Here is a 19,905-nt window from a genome sequence, read left to right as displayed (position 1 = left end):
GGGGATTTTGAAGGGTTTTCTGTTTTCAAGAAGCCCTTCATGAACACAGATATCCCTGGGAGACCTTTTTAAAGGGAAGCTAAACCTTGGAAAAGATTAGATAGAACCAATTGCTAGTAAGAATGGCTGAAAAGTGTAAAGAAAGAGAAAGGGGCCAAATTCCTGGAAAAGGTCGTGGAGAGCAGCCTCTGCCTGTTTCACTGCCTTGTGTAAACAAGAGGCGTGTGTGTGTGTGTGTGTGTGTGTGTGTGTGTGTGTGACTCCCCCTTCCTGCATCCATTTCAGACACTGCTGAGGATTGTGATGCACTTGCTTGCTGGCTTTGAGCATCCTTCTCAACACAGCTCCCCAAGGTGTCACTACCAGTTGGCTGGGGCAGGCTGGTGAGATGAGGCCTCACTGACATGAACTCAGGTCCTGGGCAAGCCTTGGCTGTTTGGGATAAGACTTGAAGAGGTCAAGGTGCAGGACAGTAAATGAGTTGTGGGATGCCAGGATTAGTGTAGTAATAATATAATTAACCACCTGAATGTTGTTTGTGATATAATATCTTCTCATGTAATCCTCATAAAACCCAGTGAATACTCCCAATCAACAAACAGATAAGAAAAGGCTCCACTAGTACATATTGGTGCCAGAATTTCCATCTGAGGCTTCTATCACTGAGCTCATATTTTTTCTACTACCCCTCCAGAGCCTGCCTCTGCTGTCATAGATCTAATGGGGGTAATAGAATAAGAGCACAGAAGTAAAGGGGAAAACCTTTCCAATCTGGCTTTCACTCTCATCATTTATCCCTGAGACAACATGACTAAACTCACCACCAATAATCCCCATGTTCCTGAATTTCATGGGCATTAAAACATAAAAACTTAAACAATTCACCAATAAATTTTTGTTTGAAAAATGCAAACCATTCCAAAGTATACAGAGTAAAAGCGAGTCTTCCTTTACTGATCCTTTCTAACGCTAAACCACTTTTTAGGTTAATCATTGTTAACAGTTTGCTAGATATTCTTCCGGACATATGTCTATGTATTTATACCCATATATATCTAAATACGCAAGTATGCAGGCTTATAAATGTATACCAATAAGAGTTTACTATATCTATTGTTCTACAACTTACTTTTTCACTTCAACATGTCTTGGGGGGCTTTCTCTTTAAGTGTCTATAAATTTACATTATTCTTTTACCCTGCTGCCCAGTATTCAATAATATATGCCATTGTTTTCTTTCTACCAAATGACATTTATGTTATTAGCAGTTTTTCAGTTTTACAAACAATGCTGCAGTGAATAGTATTGTAATCACAACCTCTTGTATATGAGTGAGCATTTCCCAAGTATAGCTACATAGAAGAGAAATTGCTGGGTTAAAGAGTGTATGCAGTTTATATTTTTATAGATGCTGTCAAGACAACCCCCAAAGTTGGTACCATTACATTTCTACCAACAAAATGTGAGAGTAACCCTTCCCCATCTTGGCCCGCACTGAATATTATTAATCTTGAAAATCTTAACCATCTGGTGGTTGAACAGTGATATCTTATTGTTTTAATTTATATTTTCTGATTAGTAGTGAGATTGAGCAATAGGCGCCTTTAAAATCTTAATCTCTCAGCAATTGTTGATACTCTCTCCTTAAAATACTCCCTCTCCCTGGCTTCTGTGACAATCCACACCACACTGCCCTGGCTTTGCCTCTACACCTCTGGTTATACTCTTTCAGTCTCCATTCCTGACTTCTCCTTCTCCACCTGGCTTTAAATATTGATGTTCCTCAAGGTTTGGTCTTAGTCACCTCTCCCCTGTTCCCCCAAACACGCAGATCTCTTAATTGACATTCTCTCCCCAGACGATCTCATTCAGGCCATTTCTGCCTTCAAACTTCATCTGTACACCAATGACTCTCAGATTTGATCTCCATCCTCTCCTCTCCTGTTGCTCTAGATCTATCTACAGTATTCCACATCTCTACTTGGATGCCTCAAGTACATGTTAAACTCATCATTCCTAACATGAACTCAAGGGCTTATTCACCCAAACGAGACCTTCTTTAGGATTCCCGACTCAGTGACTATCTCACCAACTTCTGGTTGCCCAACAAGAACCAAAGGACTCATTCTTGATGGTCTCCTTGCCATGATCCCAGTATTCAGTTCATCCCAAGTCCTACTGGCTTGGTCCTGAATATCTCTAGAGAGTGTCCGTTTCTTTCCTTCTCCATATGCCCCATCTCCCCAGAACTTGTGCAATGGCTTCCTAACTGGCTGAATCCATGCTTGGTCTTGGCCAGCCTATTCTCTACAATATAACCAAAGTGATTTTCAAAAAGCAAATCCGATCATGTCATTCCCCTACATAAAAATACAGCCACCAACTTGTTAAACACAAAGTTGTTTATAATTGTTGAAAGAAAGGAAGAAAAAAGAAAGAGAGAAAGGAAGCAATAACTTAAATATTCAGCAATAACAGATTGGTTAAACACATTTAGTTCATCCATCTGATAGGACATGTAGATATAAAAAAAAAGTGTAGTCCTAATAAATCAACTGCAGTTCAATTTAAAAAAAAAGAAAAAAATGTAGTTCTATCAACTATAAAGGATCAGATAATTGCTATTATTTAAAAATTTAGAGCAGTGGTGACTGATAGAAATATAACATGAGCCTCATATATACTCAAAAATTTTCTAGTAACCGCATAAAAAAGAAACAGGTAAAATTAATTTTAATAATATATTTTATTTAATCCAATATATCAAAGATATTATCATTTCAACATATAAAAATTATTAATGGGATATTTTAAATTATTTTTTCACACTGTCTTTGAACTCTAGTGTGTGGTTTTTTTTTTTTTTTTTTTTTTTTTATGGTACGCGGGCCTCCCACTATTGTGGCCCCTCCCGTTGCGGAGCAGAGGCTCCGGACGCGCAGGCTCAGCGGCCATGGCTCACGGGCCCAGCCGCTCCGCGGCATGTGGGATCCTCCCAGACCGGGGCACGAACCCATATTCCCTGCATCGGCAGGCGGACTCTCAACCACCGCACCACCAGGGAAGCCCTCTAGTGTGTGTTTTATACGTACAGCACATCTCAATTCAGATGCCAAATTTTCATCAGAAATACTGATCTCTGAAGATTTAGGTTTCATGAAACTTACAGTTGAAAAGTAGAGTCACATACCCACATTGTTCCAAACATACTTAAACAATTTCCAGTAACTGAATTGAGGATCAGTTTTAACTTTAAATGTACGTTAATTTAAATTAAATTAGAAATTTAGGTCCTCATTTGGAGTAAGCACATTTCAAGTGCTCAGTTGCCCACGTGGCTAGTAGCCACTGTATTGGATAAAGCAGTTCTAAAGTAAAGTAAGGACTGCAAGTTCCCTAATTCATTTTTAAACGGTGCAAACTTTATTATAAAAATCCTTCAAGGGATAAAAATATTATAGCCCAACCTCTCTTGGGAGTAAATGCTAAATAAAATATTAGCAAATTGAATAAAGCAATATTTAAAAATAGTCATAACTGAATAGGGTTTATTTAAGGAATGCAAGAATGCTCCTTCCTTAGCTTTCCTGTTGGCATAAAAGATCCTGTTCACAATTGGCATAAAAAATAAAATGCAAATAAACTTAATGAAAATGGGTATTTATAAAGAAACTATAAAACCTTGCTAAAGGACATGAGAGAAGGCTTGAAAAATGGAGAGGCACACTCCATGATCCTGAAAGGAAAGACTAAACATTGGCAAAGGCGTGAAGTCTTCTAAAATTAATCTGTAGTTTTAATGTAATCCCAAAGTGCCAAGAGAGAACATTTGTTGGAAGGGACTAGTTAAACTAATTCTAACGTTTATTTAGAAGAATAAACAAATGGAGAATAGCCAAGAAAATAATGAAAAAAGGATAATTTGTTCTAACTGATATAAAAATGACCTATAAAACTATGGTGATTAAAAACATCGTGGTACCAGTGCAGGAAAAGACAGATAATGGAGATAGGCCCATGAATATAGGGGAATTTCATATATAACAAAGATGGAATTTCAATGTGGTGGGGAAAGTATTTACTATTTAATAAAAGTTATTGGTATCACTGAATATCCTTAGGGGAAAAAATAAAAGTTATGTCAAACCACACCCCAAAATAAACTCCAGATAATTTAAAGATGTGGAAATTAAGAAAATTAAACAAACAAAAACCTTGAAAGTTCAAAAAGATAATACTGGAGCACATTTTAAAAGAATTTGTGGGGTGAGCAGAGCCTTTGGTAATATGGCACTAAACCACAAGTCATGGAGGAAATGATTGACAGGTTTGACTATTTTGGCAGACACCACTGGTTACCAATGAGATGTAAATAAAAATCTGCTGGGGACTACTGGGAAAGATTTTCCTTCCCGATGAGAAGACAGACCTGAGAGATGAAAAAAAAATTGTCCGTATCCTCTTCCTTCCTAATTGGCACATGAGGATGTAGTATTTGGAGTGTTGTAGCCATCTCGTTTTACAAGGGGAGACACTGTCAACACATTATAGATGGCAAATTTGAAAGATGTAAAGGGACTGATGACACCTCTGAACCATCAAACCAATTCTGGGACAACCTACCTCTGGATTTCAGGTTAATTAAATTGTTAATATTTTAAATGGTTTAAACTGCTGTTACTTGACTTTTCTGTTCCCTAGGACGGATATAAACATATAAAAATAAAAACATCCTATGGCACAAGACACAATGAACTGAGAAAACAATTTCAACATTGATGTCAAGGTTAATAGCCTTAATAAAGGTGACTACTTAATCAAAAAACCTCTACTCACCAGAAAGAAAAAAAGAGAATACTTTAAGAAAATAAAATGGACAAAAAGCATAAACAGATAATTTGTAAATTAAATTCAACTGACAAAGATATAAAAATACACTCAACCTCACCAATAATCAAAGACTTACAGATTGAAATCACAATAAAATATCATTTTTGGCCATCATACTGGCAAAGATAAAAAAGAGTGATAATGGCTAATGCTGGAGATGGTGTGGAGAATCATCTTATCTCTTACTTGTTGGAGAAATGTAAATTGGTACAATTTTCTACAGAGTCATTTATTAATATGAATCAAATTTTAAAAGATGTATCCTATTTTTCTCAGCAATTTTCCTTTTAGGAATTGTTTTAAGGGAATAATCAGACTTGTGACAAAGATATATATACAGTGATATTTAGTGCGGTATGCCTTAGAATAGAAAAAAAAATGGAAATAATTCAAATGTTTTCAAGAATAGGTGATTAGTTAAATAAATTATGAGCATTCATTGAATGGAATGGAATTCTATGTAGCCATTAAGAAGGATGATGCATTACTATATGTGTTAACATGGAAAGATATTCATGATCTAGTGATAAGTAGGAAAAAGCACGTTACAAAACACTATGTGTTATGATTCTGTTTATGTAAATGTATGTTTATACATATGTATATACATATATATAAATAAAAACTTGAAGGATTTCTTTTTTAAGAATAGTGATTATCTTTAGGAAGTGGGATTCTGAGGGAATTTATTTCTCTGTATTGGTTGAATATTTTATACATCAGAAGAAACAAAATTGATTCCAGTTTAGGAAATAAAATGTTTCCAGAATAATTTGCAATGATATGAAAAGAAACATATGATATATTGCTCAGTTAAAAAATAGAATACAAGTCAACGTTATAGTAGGGTTATTTTAAGAGTGGAGCTAATTTTATTGAAAATTACCTGGAAAGTTGTATACCAAAATGTTAACAAGTAGTTATCTCTTGGGAGGGGTGTCAGGGGCCAGTCTGGGGGGGGAGGTGGGATTGAATGATTTTTATTTTATTGGTGATACTTCCCTGTTTAAAAATATTTTTAAAAGATAGTTGTTACTCTTAAAAAACAAAAGAAAGAAAGAAGGAAGTTGGGAGAGGGAGGAGGGATGGACAAACCAAGACTAACTTGGACCAAGCCCTCTTGGAGGACAGCTAGGATCCTGAGAAGCCTTCAAGATGGGTTATTTTGATGGCTTTAAATACAACCCCTGACATTTATTTAATTTTTTGGTTTTTTGTCTCCCAGCTGGAGACGTCCAACATCCTGGGATCTGCACAGGGTGAGCCCAGGAAGAGGATAGTGGACACTGACACACTGTGGAGTGTCTCCATCCAGCCCATGAGGATCCCTTTTCTTCTGCCTCCTTAAGGGGCCCTGGCAGTATCACAGTGGACTGTGCCAGGGTGACCCTCTGGCCCAAGTGGTGCAGAGCAGCCTCTCCTAGACATTCAGAACTGGGCCTGAGAGCTGGCCTGGGCCTGGCCGGCCACTTGGGGTGGCTACACAGAGCAGAACACAGCTCTTAGTTGAGGCCTTAGAGCTCACTTCTATTTCCTGAGGCTCCTGATACATTAAGAAATAAAGAAACAAGGTTACAAAAATGATGGTGTATTTCTAATGTCTATATTAAACAAATTAATCCTTTTAACACCAAAAAATATAGTGCCACAAAAATGATCTGTTCACAAGATAATTACAGGATTTATTAAAAATATTAATTCATGGTGCACTACAGGCAGTGTGGTCCGGAGCCAAAAATGCCTGTGTCAACCTCTCGCTCCCCTCCCGCCACATGCCCCCGAGGCTGTGAACTCCATGCACAGGAGGAAACCCAAGTGCAGCTGGCAGCAGGCAGACGTGGGGAGCCGCTGCTCCAGCTTCCCAACCCTTGCCAGGGCTCGAGTCCAGGTCCTTCTGAGGCCTGCTGATCTAGCCCCCTGAGACACTCATCCTTCCAACTAGGTCCCTCGTTCACTAACTCCGCCTGATGGTGGATATCTTTCTATCACGGGCAATCAAAAGAACTTCAGAACAACTTGCCCACATCCCAGATTCTTATTTTTCACTTGCGATGAATTCGCCTCCCCGGGAGAAAGGGAATTTTCAGCTTCCGTGGCCCTAGTCAGCAGTGAGTTCATGCATATTCTCCCAAGGTGGAGGAGGATTGTTTAAAAGATGCTGAGTGGCAGGGAGAAGAATGTCACCTCAACATCCCTCCACCAAGCTGGGAGAGGTTTGGCTGAGTCTGAAGGGCACAGGTTCAGACAAGGGCAGGCTTGGCTGCCTTACTGTGAGCTGGAGTCGTTTTCCTAGTGGTGAAAAATGTTGGGGAGCCTTGGGGCCCTGCTTGAAGAAGAGTGGCTTGGTCCTAAAACTGGTTTCCGAAGTGGGGTGAAGAAGGTGAGGCAGGGTATATGTCCTCTAAGGGGTTGACTTGGTTCTGTGGAAAAATAGAACCGTAGAAGCTGGTTACCCTTAGCGATCTTATTTCTCCGTGGTTCCCATGGTGCCTAGCAGTGAGCCTTAAATAAAACAGACCCACAGTAGCTGTTTGTGGTCCCCAGTGCTGCTGGCCACAGAAAGCCTTTGTCCTTTGCTCTTTGCTCAGGCAGCCCCAGGAGAACATTCCAGGACTCACCTCCTCCCCTCCCATTGCAAACTGGAATTCATTCATTTAGTCAACAAATATTTCCTGAGCACCTACTCTGCGCTAGGCTCTGTCGAGGAGCTGGGAATACAGGGGTGATAACCAGCCAGTCGTGGCCCTCTCTTGGAAAGTTTACGTCTTTCCATGTGACCTTTCACCACCACCCTCAAATATATGTGAGATGAAAACACTCACAAAAAGAATCATGTCTCGTTTCTCTAGACCCACCAAAGACCAAACTTGTGGTCTGAGAGAGAGAGAGAGAGAGAGAGAGAGAGAGGGAGAGAGAGAGAGAAGCACTCACTAGAGAGAAAACTCCTAGTTTTGTGGTAGTCCCTTAGAACAAGGGGCCCATTTTTGTCAGTCCTTGTTCAAAAATCCCATGTCCCCCACTCAATGCACATACATATGTTACTCTCACAGTTTACATTCATAACATGTCCAGCTGGAGAGTGGCGAAGTCTGCCTCCCACATTATACAGAACGGATTGGCAGCTGGGACTGAAGGCGATAGAAATAAGCTATTGATCAAAGGTTATAAAAGTACTGCCACTGGTATCCTGTGATGCTTGCCAGCTGAGGGCAGCAGTAAAGTGCTACACAAATGCAATAACATTTATAACCCGAGGGCAAGTGCTTTGTACGTGAAAATAAAAAACTGATCCTCTGTTTAAGTCTTTCCCCCTCCTTGGGCTGGTTGGCCTTTGACAAGTGCATGGACAAATGCCTAAGCAGGGCCACTCTGGATAGGTTGGCCTCTTACTCTCTGGGTAGGTGACATGGGTTCTCTTTTTCCCCATGCCAGTGCCTTCTGGTGGTCTTTGGAGTAACCTACACACTTAAAGCTTCTCTGGCAGGCAGAAAGAAGAAGCCATGTCCCTCCATCCTGAAGGGCCCAATAACGCCTTGGCCCCATGGCCTGCCTTGGTTTGCTTTGTGGATGTTGCCTGGTCCTGTTGGGAGCTGAACTTTTCACTTGAATGGGTGCTGGAAATCACTATTTAGAGCTTCATTCTGTGACATTTGTAAAAAAGAGAAGTCCTATTTTAGGGAGAAATAAATGGAGAAGAGATATGGCTCTGGAGGTACTGCAGCATAGGGAATGCGTCATAATGACTGGACCTGAGCAACTCAGCTTTTTCTTCCAAAACTCACCAGACCAGCGCTTCCTAACGTGTTCACAGGAACATCAGTCCTGTAAGATGCTTAATAAACAACTGGGCTATATAATCAAATAAATTGGGAAAATATTTCCTCTTGGAGATTCTTATTGGGTCTTTGCAATTTAAAGGCTCTGAGAAGTCTTGCACTAAGGAAACAGTGTAACTTGGTTAACAGCATTTCCTGGGTTTACTTGATTGCCAAATTGTCCTCTCACTTAAAATTTCTTTGATCTTTTCTCATTTTATTACCTAATGCCTACGAACAACACACTTTGGGAAATGCTGCCAAGGTACTTACAAAAGGATACGATATTTTGCCTGTTGTATATTGTATGCCTACCATGTGCAAGACACTTTACATGGATTATTTCTAACCACCAAAACAACTCTGCAAGTAGTATTATGGCTATTTCACAGATGAGAAAAATGAGGCTGAGAGTGGATAAATAACCTTCCCAAGGCCGTTCAGCTCAATAATAACTTAACTAAGATTCTCACTTAGGCCGTTCTGACTCCAAACTCCACATTTCCTATTATACCATGTGTCTTCCTACTTGGGATAGAGACTTACTTACATCTCTTTTTGCCAAAGAGTAGGTGAGTTGCTCTTCTTCAGAGACCCTTGTCTTGGAATTCATTCATTCTTTTTCAAGCCTCGCCTGATTTACCTCTTAGTCTAGCAGTACCCTATATCTCCTTCCTCCTGGCTCGTGGGAATTCCCATTAGAAAGCAGAACCTGAATCTAAGTAGCCATGGGCAGGAATCCCAGTTTTGCCATTTACTATTTATGTGACTTTAGGCAATTTACTTAACCCCTTTCTACCTCAATTTTCTTACCTATAAACTTTTAAGTATGTACAAAACATCTGGCCCAGAATGCTTAGTAAATGGCAGCTGTTATTTTTACTGTTATTGATTAACAGTAAGTCTTTGCAGAGGAAAAAAAAAAAACAAGACTCATCAAGAAAATTTTAGAGGGGCTTCCCTGGTGGTGCAGTGGATAAGAATCCACCTGCCAATGCAGGGGACACGGGTTCGAGCCCTGGTCCGGGAAGATCCCACATGCCACGGAGCAACTAAGCCTGTGTGCCACAGCTACTGAGCCTGCACTCTAGAGCCCGCGAGCCACAACTACTGAAGCCCACGCGCCTAGAGCCCGTGCTCCGTAACAAGAGAAGCCACTGCAATGAGAAGCCCGTGCACCACAATGAAGAGTAGCCCCCGCTCACCGCAACTAGAGAAAGCCGGGCGCTCAGCAACGAAGACCCAATGCTGCCAAAAATAAATAAGTAAATAAATAAACAAAAATTAAAAAAAAAAAAGAAAATTTTAGGGATCCCTGTTTTAAATCCCCGAACTATCCTGGTATGATAAGATACAGATATTTTTGTGTTGAAGAAGAAAAAACAGAAATCTGTTAAGCCAGCGGCTTTTTCAATGTACAGCTAGCAAATAGCAGAACTAGGACTTAGATTCCAAGTTCACAGAAATCTAAGACACTTCAATGTGTCAAATAGCTAAATGTACCTGAGAAGGCAGAGAAATTCAGATTTAAGATTTTGGGAGCTATTTCCAATTGAAATCCAGTCAGGAATGAGGATAAAATTTCTCTGAAATTTAAGTTTGGTAAAATGAAAAATGAGAAACTTTTTTTTTTTTTTCGGTACGGACCCAGCTGCTCCGCGGCATGTGGGATCTTCCCGGACCGGGACACGAACCCATGTCCCCTGCACTGGCAGGCGGACTCTCAACCACTGCGCCACCAGGGAAGCCCTGAGAAACTTTAATTTTAAAAATTAGATCTAAAATTAGATTGGAAGCAGGGCCCACGTGTATTACCCACTACCATATCTTGTGTGTTTACTTTTTCTTGTTATTCACAATGACTCAGGCCAAATCATTTTCCCTTAAAACAACATTTTTGTAAATTGACTTAGGTCCCCGTAACAGATGAACATAAAATCTCCACATGAATGTTGTCATACTCTCAGTTGGTTTTGCTCTGTGATCTTTTTGGTTTGGCCTAGGCTGCTGAGGCGAGGATGCTCCAGGATGAAATGAGCTGTCCTTAGGCAAAGTTAGTCACAAAGCTTAGGTTCGAGCATTTCAGCGTGGAATGAGTGTGTTCCTATCAGCCCACTGATGTTTATCATAGGAAATGTAGTCTTCATCCAGATTGGAATTGGAATGGGTTTTTCTTTTCTGTTAGATGAACAGCGACAACACAGTGTACTTGGAAAAACAAATTTGTGCTTATGCTAATTGAGGAAGTAGTATTAAAGTGTTTGTGGCTCTGAGACTCATAACCCCTGTACCTTCGTGGAGTCAAAAGTCCCCAAGTGGCTATTGGAAAATGCTTCTTGTTTTTTAATTCTCACTCTCAATAAGTTAGGAGCACATATTGCTGTTTCTGGTCCTTACTTCTCTGTGTTATCTCCCTATCCACCAGTGAAATTCTTAGCCCAAAGTTGCTAACCCACTACTACCTCTAGTTTCATTCACCCACCCAGATGCTGGGATGGTAGAAGTAGTGTTATTTTAAATTAAAATTAAAATTTAATGAATTCCTCTGTCTTTCATTTACAGCACTAGTTTTCAGTAAACTCAGTCTTTTGCAATTTCTATCTCATCAGTTCTCTGCAGGCAAAGAGAGGAACATGAGCGGTATGGCGTGTCCATTTTACAGATGGGAACAACAGGGGACTGTACCCCAAAGCTGGGAACAACCTCTCTCCCATCTCATCAACATCATAGTGTGGAAGAGATTTGGCTTATTCATGCAACAAAGTGTAAAACACAAATGTTCAACCTCTGTTTAGCCCTGGGGGAGTAATGAAGCTTTCATCAATAGACATCTATAGACATAATGTTTTGAGTCCAAAGTTTTTGAGTTCTGCGAGCCTTAAAAACATTTATTATTTGAATAGTTTTCTTAGCATTGCCACCCATGGGGACATACTATCCCATTTTAGAGATGAAACTAAAAGGAAAGTACATTGGCCGGACGTAAAAGGAGAGAATAAAGTCTAGGCCTTCTGCTTTTCCACTCCCACCACTTTGGGGTATGTTTCTGTGTGTGTCTAGCTCGGATGCACACAGATGTTGAGTTTAACACTAATGGGTATCAGGTTCATCCAGAGATCATGACCTCAGTATATAAATTATTCAGCAATTAGTTGATGTGACTATTTATAGGGCATAAATCAGTTATAAACCCAGAAATATGAGAACAGGTCCCTAAATAGGCATTGGTTACCTATCAAGGGCTTAATTTAAATATGCAGGGTTGAAGCCAAGCAAATTACATATCTGATACCCTATGTGTTGGGCTTTGAGAGAAGTGGTTAGGATGGGTGCATTAATTATAACAAGGGATGAGGGGTAAATCCTGCTATAACAAAATGGATTTCTATCTTGAGCAAGCTCCAAATAGTTGGTAATGGCTGATGCACTGTGTTGAGAAGGATTCTGAGACCAAGTTCAGACCTCTGGAAACGCACAGGCCACAGATTTGCCATCCCTGACTTGGGTATTTCATACTCTTTATCCATCAGTGACAGATGTTTCCTCAAAATGAGCACACTGGGTCACATTTATTCACCAAAATTGTCCTGCTGAATCTTATACTCTGATGCATCTCCTACAACCAATCAAGGAAAAAGAAACCAAATTGCCTCCTTTCAAAGACCCTTAGAGAGATGATAAGCCATTTGCAAGATTGAGATAATGAAGAAGAAATAAGGACACTCTAAGGTCCAGCTGTGACAAATCAGGCTGCTGGCTGGAGTTGGGGTAACTCCTTGTTGCCGTCATTCAGAGGGGCAGATTTCTCTGCCATGTCTGGGTTCTGAGACTCAGACTGCCTCCTTTCTTTCCTTCTTTAGTAGTATATCTTTCTCTATTCAGGATCCAAATCGATTCAAGTGCATCCTTCCATCGTATTTCAGTGTGAAGGAATGCCAGGCCAGATACATTTGAGGTCATTCCTAAACTCTAAGTTGCTCCAGTCTCCTAGCCGTGGATAAAGCCCTAAATGAGTCCCCTTCCTTCAGTGGACAGGGCTTTCAAGGATCTGACCCCTGGGATTATGATTCCTGTGGCTGCTTCTTCTCTCATTCCTCTCTATAGGCCCACATCAAACAAACAATCACTCCTAGACCTTACTCTGGTTTCTGAAAAATCAGGTCATGTCCTGTTTGGATGCCAGGCACACCCCTGTGGCTTTCTGTTCAGAACCGCACTATCTTTACAGCTCCTTGGTTCAGCACCCTGCCTGCCAACTCCAGGTACTCTGCTTTGTCTCAGGCTTAATTCTGCAGACTTTCCCACAGACCAACCCTCCCTGCTGGTCCTGGGGCTCAGTGATAGCACCCCTTAGCTATTTTGATCCCACTCCCCTTCTGTGCAAAATTTCCCTTTTTTTCTAAAAGAATTCTTGAGATCTCTGTAACTTCTTTCCTATTGTCCCAAGGGGCATCATCCTAAATAGATAATAATTTACATTTATTGAGAGCTTATGTGCCGGAACTCATCCAAACCTTTACCAGCGTTATTTCATTTAATCCTAATAACAATTCTATTCTTATCCCCATTTAACAGATGAGGAGACTGAGGAACTTGAAGTTAATTGTCCAGAATCATATAGCAAGTGGTAAATGGTGATATGACTTTGGCCATCTGATCCAACTGATCATTTTGCAAAACTGCCATGTGATAATTCAAAATCACATTTGGACAGCAAAGGCAGTTGCTATCTCCTCTGGGAAATCTCCATTGCTTTCTTTCAAATTCGTGATAACCTTTTTCTTTACACCCCTAATGATAAAACACATGTTTATGACAGAATTCTCAGACCTTTAAAAACACCCAATGACTACATAGGTGCGTTCGTTTTGTGAAAATTCCTGATGTGATTTGTACGCTTCTCTGTATGAATGTTATACTTTAATTAAACAGTTTATATAAAAGATACCCTCAGATACCTCCCCGCACCCCCATTTTAGGACTGCAATGCAGTTTGCCAATGCTTTTGGGGAAGGTGAATTTTGCAGCAGCACATAGTCAGATTTCAATATTCAGGATGAACATTGTGCTAGCTGGGCATGCTATGCCTGACCCCATGTGTTTTATGTGATACAGAGGTTGTAGAAAAATTTAACTTGGAAGATGAAAGGTTGCACACTACAATTTAATGCTGCTTTCACTTGTTTGGAATTTGGGTTGTAACATATTTATAACAGGGTTTCACTTGTATAGATGTATTAACTAGTTCTTCAGATTTCCAGGTTTCAGTGTTCGCAGAAAAGAAATAACAATAAAATGATATGTATTTGTGCAATGTGATGCAGTTTACCAATGACCAATAATAATATTTATCCAGCACATGTAACTTATTTAACCTCTGTGACAACTCTATGAAGTCATATGATTATTTCTATATTTTGCACACAAGGAAACTGTGGCTTACAATAGTGCATCATCTACCCAAGGTCAACCCAGGACTGTATGATTTCAATGTTCCTAATTCCTCAAGAATAAGCCCTGCTACTTCTCATGAACAGCTTGGACCTTCACAACAACCCAGTGGATTAAGTATTATTGTTTTACCCATTTTGGACAAGGAAATAGGCCCAGAGAGATAAAGTGATTAGCTAGACATTTGCAGAGCCCAGACCCAAGCTCAGGTTTTCACACTCCAAATCTGGGAATGCCTTCCACTAGATAACGTCCTTGCTCAAGGCCCACAATACAATTTATTTATGTTGATAATAGATAAACTAAAGGCACAAATAACAAGATGATAAAGTTGTTTCCACATCCCCAGTCTTGGAGGATCTCCCTGTGATACTTTTAGCAGCTCAGCAGCTTTAGGGCAGACATTTCTACAGCTCTAATTGAAACCATTTTAGTTTTTACCGACAGATCCAGCCTAGGCCCCCTGATCCACCCCCGTTACTTTTTGGAAAAGGAATTGGGATCTGCAGAGTCACACATGTGGAGGGCAGAGTCACACATATGCAAATACACACCTACATCTATCCGTTTATCCATCTATCTGTTTAGTGGTTATCAACCCTGACCACCTGAAATCCCCCATCCCCTACCTTCCCATCCCCCACCTTCCCATCCCCCACCTGGTGCAATTTTACCCTCCTCCCTGCCCCATACACACCTAAGGGACTTGTGGCAATGTCTGGAGATATTTTTGGTTGTCACAACCGTGAGGGGAGGGTGCTACTGGCATCTAGTGGGTAGAGACCAGGGACACTGCTAAATATCCTACAAAGCCCCCACGACAAAGGCTTATCTGGCACCAAATGTCAATAGCGCTACGAGCCCTGGTCTAGTCTGTGCTACTAAACACATACACCTGAAGTTGCTTAGGATTAAATTGACCTTGGTGATTATGACAAAGTAGGGAAATTGAAAAGTACTCTCGAGGGACTTCCCTGGCGGTCCAGTGGTTAAGAATCCGCCTTCCAATGCAGGGGACGTGGGTTTGATCCTTGGTTGGTGAACTAAGGTCCCACATGCCGCAGGGCAGCTAAGCCCGCGAGCCGCAATTAGGGAGCCTGCGTACCGCAACTACAGAGCCCACACGCTCTGGAGCTGGTGTGCAGCCACTGCTGGGCCCGCGCACCAAAATGAGAGAGAAGCCCTCGCGCTGAAACGAGAAGCCTGAGTGCCACAAATAAGACCCAACGCAGCCCAAAATAAAATAAATAAATAAAAAAGAAAGTACTCTCGAGAGGGTTGACTGCTTATCCACCAGTATTTATTTAGTTACCAGTTATATCTGACCCATTTCCAAAGATGATTTCAGCTTACCACAAAAGCACGCACAAGGCAGTTCAAGAGATTTTTAAAAGATCAGAAACCATTGAGACAGAGGGGAGAAAGAGCGTACATTCAACTTCTGCTAGTCACTGGGGATTTTCTGTCATAATTCTTTAAAAATCACACTGATATGTCTCCTCTCCTTATTTAAGTATTTTGTTGGTACAAGCCAGGTTTTCATTTATTCCAGCCCAATAAGAATTGGAAAAGAACTCCAATAGTTACCTCCTTGTCTCAGTGAAGAGGCAGGACCCTCAGGTTTTCAGACAGTGTTCAAATCGTCTTTAGAGTGACCTTTTAAGAGACAATGGGGTTAGTTTTCAGCCTGGAGTAGAAAAAAGGACAGTGTGAAGGACAGGTGGCGGGTGGGGGGGACTGGATGAGAAAGCTGTTCCAGTAGTTGTTTGGGGGGTGGGGTCATTATGTTGTTTGAAATACTGTCAAATTCCAGAATATCAGAGACAATCATATACAAATACAGGTACCAAAACCTTAATATCTAGGGTATGGCATGTACTATGTTACTACAAAACTATAAAACAAGAAAATGCAGAAGAAACTTCTTTATTCTCTAATATATAATGCTTCCCTATGATACTACAATATATAATGTCTCTGTTACATTTCTCCTATATTTACAGTATCTCTGCATTAGACTGATAGTCCTTATAGGGAGATAGCTGTTTTGTTATTTTGAATGACATTTTACATTCTCTAATAGAATCCCTATATTAATTAAATATTTTCTGTCCCACAAAAGTTATTTAGAGTCCTACCTCCTAACCTACACACACACACACACACACACACACACACACACACACACACGGTAAATGTAAAAAATAGAAACCATAAAAATACAAGAAGAAAATTGTAGGTATTTTTCGAATCTTGGACTTTGGATGACCTCTTGAAGCATGGAATAGAAGGCAGGAATATATCGGAAAACACTGACAGATTTGACTGCTTATATAAAAATTAAAAATGTACTCCAATATTTAATAAAATTCAAAATTTGAGATTTACAACTTTGCTCAACAGGGTTTTGATGACTACTAAATGGTTTTTGGAGGGTAACTAGGTGGTAGGAGAACAAACTCTAAGTCATTGTACACCTGGTATTATTGTTACGTCATTCATGTCTGAAAGTTGAACAATTTACTTCAAAGGAGATTCTGATGGTGAACTTTGAATTCTCAGCTTATTTCTGGGATCTTCACTAACTTATACTGTTATCTTTTTTCTTTAGCATTTATGCCAGTTAGCCTTTTCAAAAGTCCTACAGAGTATTATATTTATTTTATGTATGAGAAACACCAGGGTTCAGAAGGCCTAAATGTTTGTCTAAGGCCACACAGCTAGTGAGTGTCCAGTGAGTGCCCCACGTCAGGCACGCTATGAGCTTGAGAAAGACCCACAGAAATATATCACAACCTTGAGTCACCCCAAGACTCCTTGGACGCCATATGCCACATCTGCACTGACAAGGTGTTGGGACTCCACGTGTTCACCTTCTCTAGTTACATTAACTCAGAAAATGAATTTGAAGGCACAGGAAAAGATACGTTATGTGGTTCCGTGTGCCAGACACTGCTAAGCACTTTCCATGAATTATTTCATTCAATTTTCTCAACAGCCCTACAAAGTAGGTATTAATAGCTGCATTTTACAAGATAGGAAAACTAAGGCTCTGAAAGGTTAAGTAATTTGCCTAAAGTGCCTTAGCTGAGAAGGAGTGATACTTCTTGGGTGTGGGAACCCACGGCTACTTGGTCCCACTGCTCTTCACCATCTTAGAGTGAGGAAGAGTATGTAAATGCAAACGTGGTCCAACAATGAATCACAAGCTAGAGAATTCTTTTTCATAGAGTTTGATAGTTATATGAGTATTAGACAATTATTTGGTTAAACTATTTTAATTAAGTGTAAATATCTAAAACATGAGTTTGCATGACACTGATTTCTGACTGCTGTTCAAATGTCTTAGTAACCAAGCATCTTCTCGTACAAGAAGTTCAGGGGCTTTCATCGTCAAAAGCTGGGTTGATAAACGACAGCCCATGGGCCCAATCCCGCCTACCCCCTGGTTTTTTGAGGCCCACGAGCTAATAATGTTTTAACATTTCTTTCAGTGGGTGAAAAAAGAGGAATATTTCCTGACACATGAAAAGTACATAGAATTCAAATGTCAGGGCCCATAAATAAAGGCTTTATTAGAACACAGCCAGGCTCATTTGTTTATATATTTTCTATGGCTGCTTCTGTGTTACTACTACTGCATAGAGTTGAGAAGTTGTGAGAGAGACTGTATGGTCTGCAAAGTCTAGATATTTCCTATCCAGGTTTCTACAGAAAAAAGTTTGCTGATTCCTGTTCTATAGCATTTACATATTCAGGCACAATTTGAGTTTCTGAATTTTTTCTATGAAATTTTGAAACATGTTAAAGTTTTTTTCTTTCTTTTTTTTTTTTTTTTCCCCAGCGAGAACACTAAAGTAGTCTTGCTCTGAAAAAATTTTGACAGCCTGGGCTGATTTGAAATGACACCATTAGATTATGGTCCAGTGCCTAGTGGGTCCTGCTTGAAAGGCCTCCGCCTTCACTCATCTTTTAGATACACTAGAGTTATCTCTAGATTGTAAAGCTGCGTCTTACTACCTGAGCAGTCCTTCCTTTATTCATTCTGACTGTGTTATGGGTTTAGTTTCACAACATTATGAGTTCATCCATCCAGGCTTCTTCTTCTTCTTCTTCTTTTTTTTTTTCAACCAGGCTTCTTGAATCATTTATAGGGATTTTCACTTTCGATCTCAAACTCTTACACACTTTCTCTGCTGTGAATTTTTTTAAAATTTAAAGCTCAGGGTACTAAATGGCCTACATATATAAAATAAAGCCCGTACTTTATTTTTTAGCTTTAAGAAATCAAAATTTAAAAAAATTGCTTTCTCTTGAGAAACGAAACTTAATTTTGCAGGTCACAGAAGTAAGAAAATGCCTGCATGTCCAAGGATCTCAAAGCACCTCTGGTGGAAATACATAACAAGGTAAAGAACGTCTATTTATTTTAAAATACTGTTTATTTCTTGGAGGAATTAGTATTTAATGGAAAAGATGTGACTAGTAACAAATAGAGCCCAAGGCTATTTCTGGTTCTGTCATTGACTCACTTTGACTTTGGGCAGATCATCTCACCACTGTTGCTCTTTATCTGCAAAAACTGGACTTCATGTCTATGGGAGTTGCATGGCTAATCAATGCCTGGAAAATGCGTAGTGGCAGATGCTACAAAAGTGCTGAGCCTTAAAAACAAAACCACCCCCACCCCCCATTTGTATTCAGTTGAGGTTCGGGCTTATTGTTATTTAACATTCGGAGGCCAACAGTACGTTAAGTCCAGCGTGCTGCACAGAACAGATAATATCACTGTCCAGCAGGGATTTTTTTTTTAATCTAAGATTTTGGACTTTTGTTTTTTTTCTTTATTGTGGTTGGGGGTTGTTTTAGAATCTAGTAGTATTTCCATACGAAAACATTCAGCTCTAAGTTGAAAACTATCGATTTGAAAATCTAAATAACCCCCCTGCAGGGGAAAAATAAATAAATAAATAAAAAGCCCTCCCCGCCCCGCCAAGAAATCTCTCAAAACAAGAATTCTTCTGATGTTTTTTTCCTCCCTGCAGTTCTCCATGTTACAGTCCTTGGAGGTAGAATAGGCATAAAATACTTTCACTAATAAAATATGACAAACCGCCGGATTATACGTGGCTGATTCCCAGCGACTGCCCTGCTACACAAAGCAGAAAAGTAAATGCCATCATCCCCCTTAGAACAAAAGAACTTAGGAATAAAAAACATGGAGAGGGGGGAGAAAGCAGCAATAAATAAAGGTGAGCGAAGGATCCCGTCCCCCGCCCCTCCCCGAAGCGAGTGTGGGACTAAGTACGGCTAATAAAGTGGTTCAAGGGTAGTTATTTGGAAAGGGGGCGGGGTGGCGAGGGGAGGGAGCGGGCGAGCGGCGGCCGGGGATTGCATGTTGCATTCGACTTGAGGTTGCATCTTTCTCCTGTTGCCTGGACCACGCTCTCCCATTGCAGTGCTTCCCCATCGCTTCTCTCCGTCCCTGCCCTCGCGGCTTTATTTCCCCCCTTCCAACTGCTGTTGCACTGGAGGGAGTTGGGGCCGCTCCGGAGCCCCTGTGCAGCTCCTGCGACGGGAGGGGGAGTTGGGCTCGGGCCGCTGAGTTGGGGGGGCCGCAGCGGGCTCCGGCCTCGCCTCGGCTGCAGCTACACGGGTGCCGAGCTGCAGCGCTGCACGGGCCCATCATTGCGGCGGCCCCGGAGTTTGGCCGCCGCCGCTCCTTGTTCAGCCCCATCACCGCCGCCGC

This window comes from Mesoplodon bidens (assembly GCF_964165515.1).
Source record: "Mesoplodon bidens genome assembly, chromosome: 7".
Classification (NCBI taxonomy): domain Eukaryota; kingdom Metazoa; phylum Chordata; class Mammalia; order Artiodactyla; family Ziphiidae; genus Mesoplodon; species Mesoplodon bidens.
Note: the sequence above shows the minus strand (reverse complement) of the source record.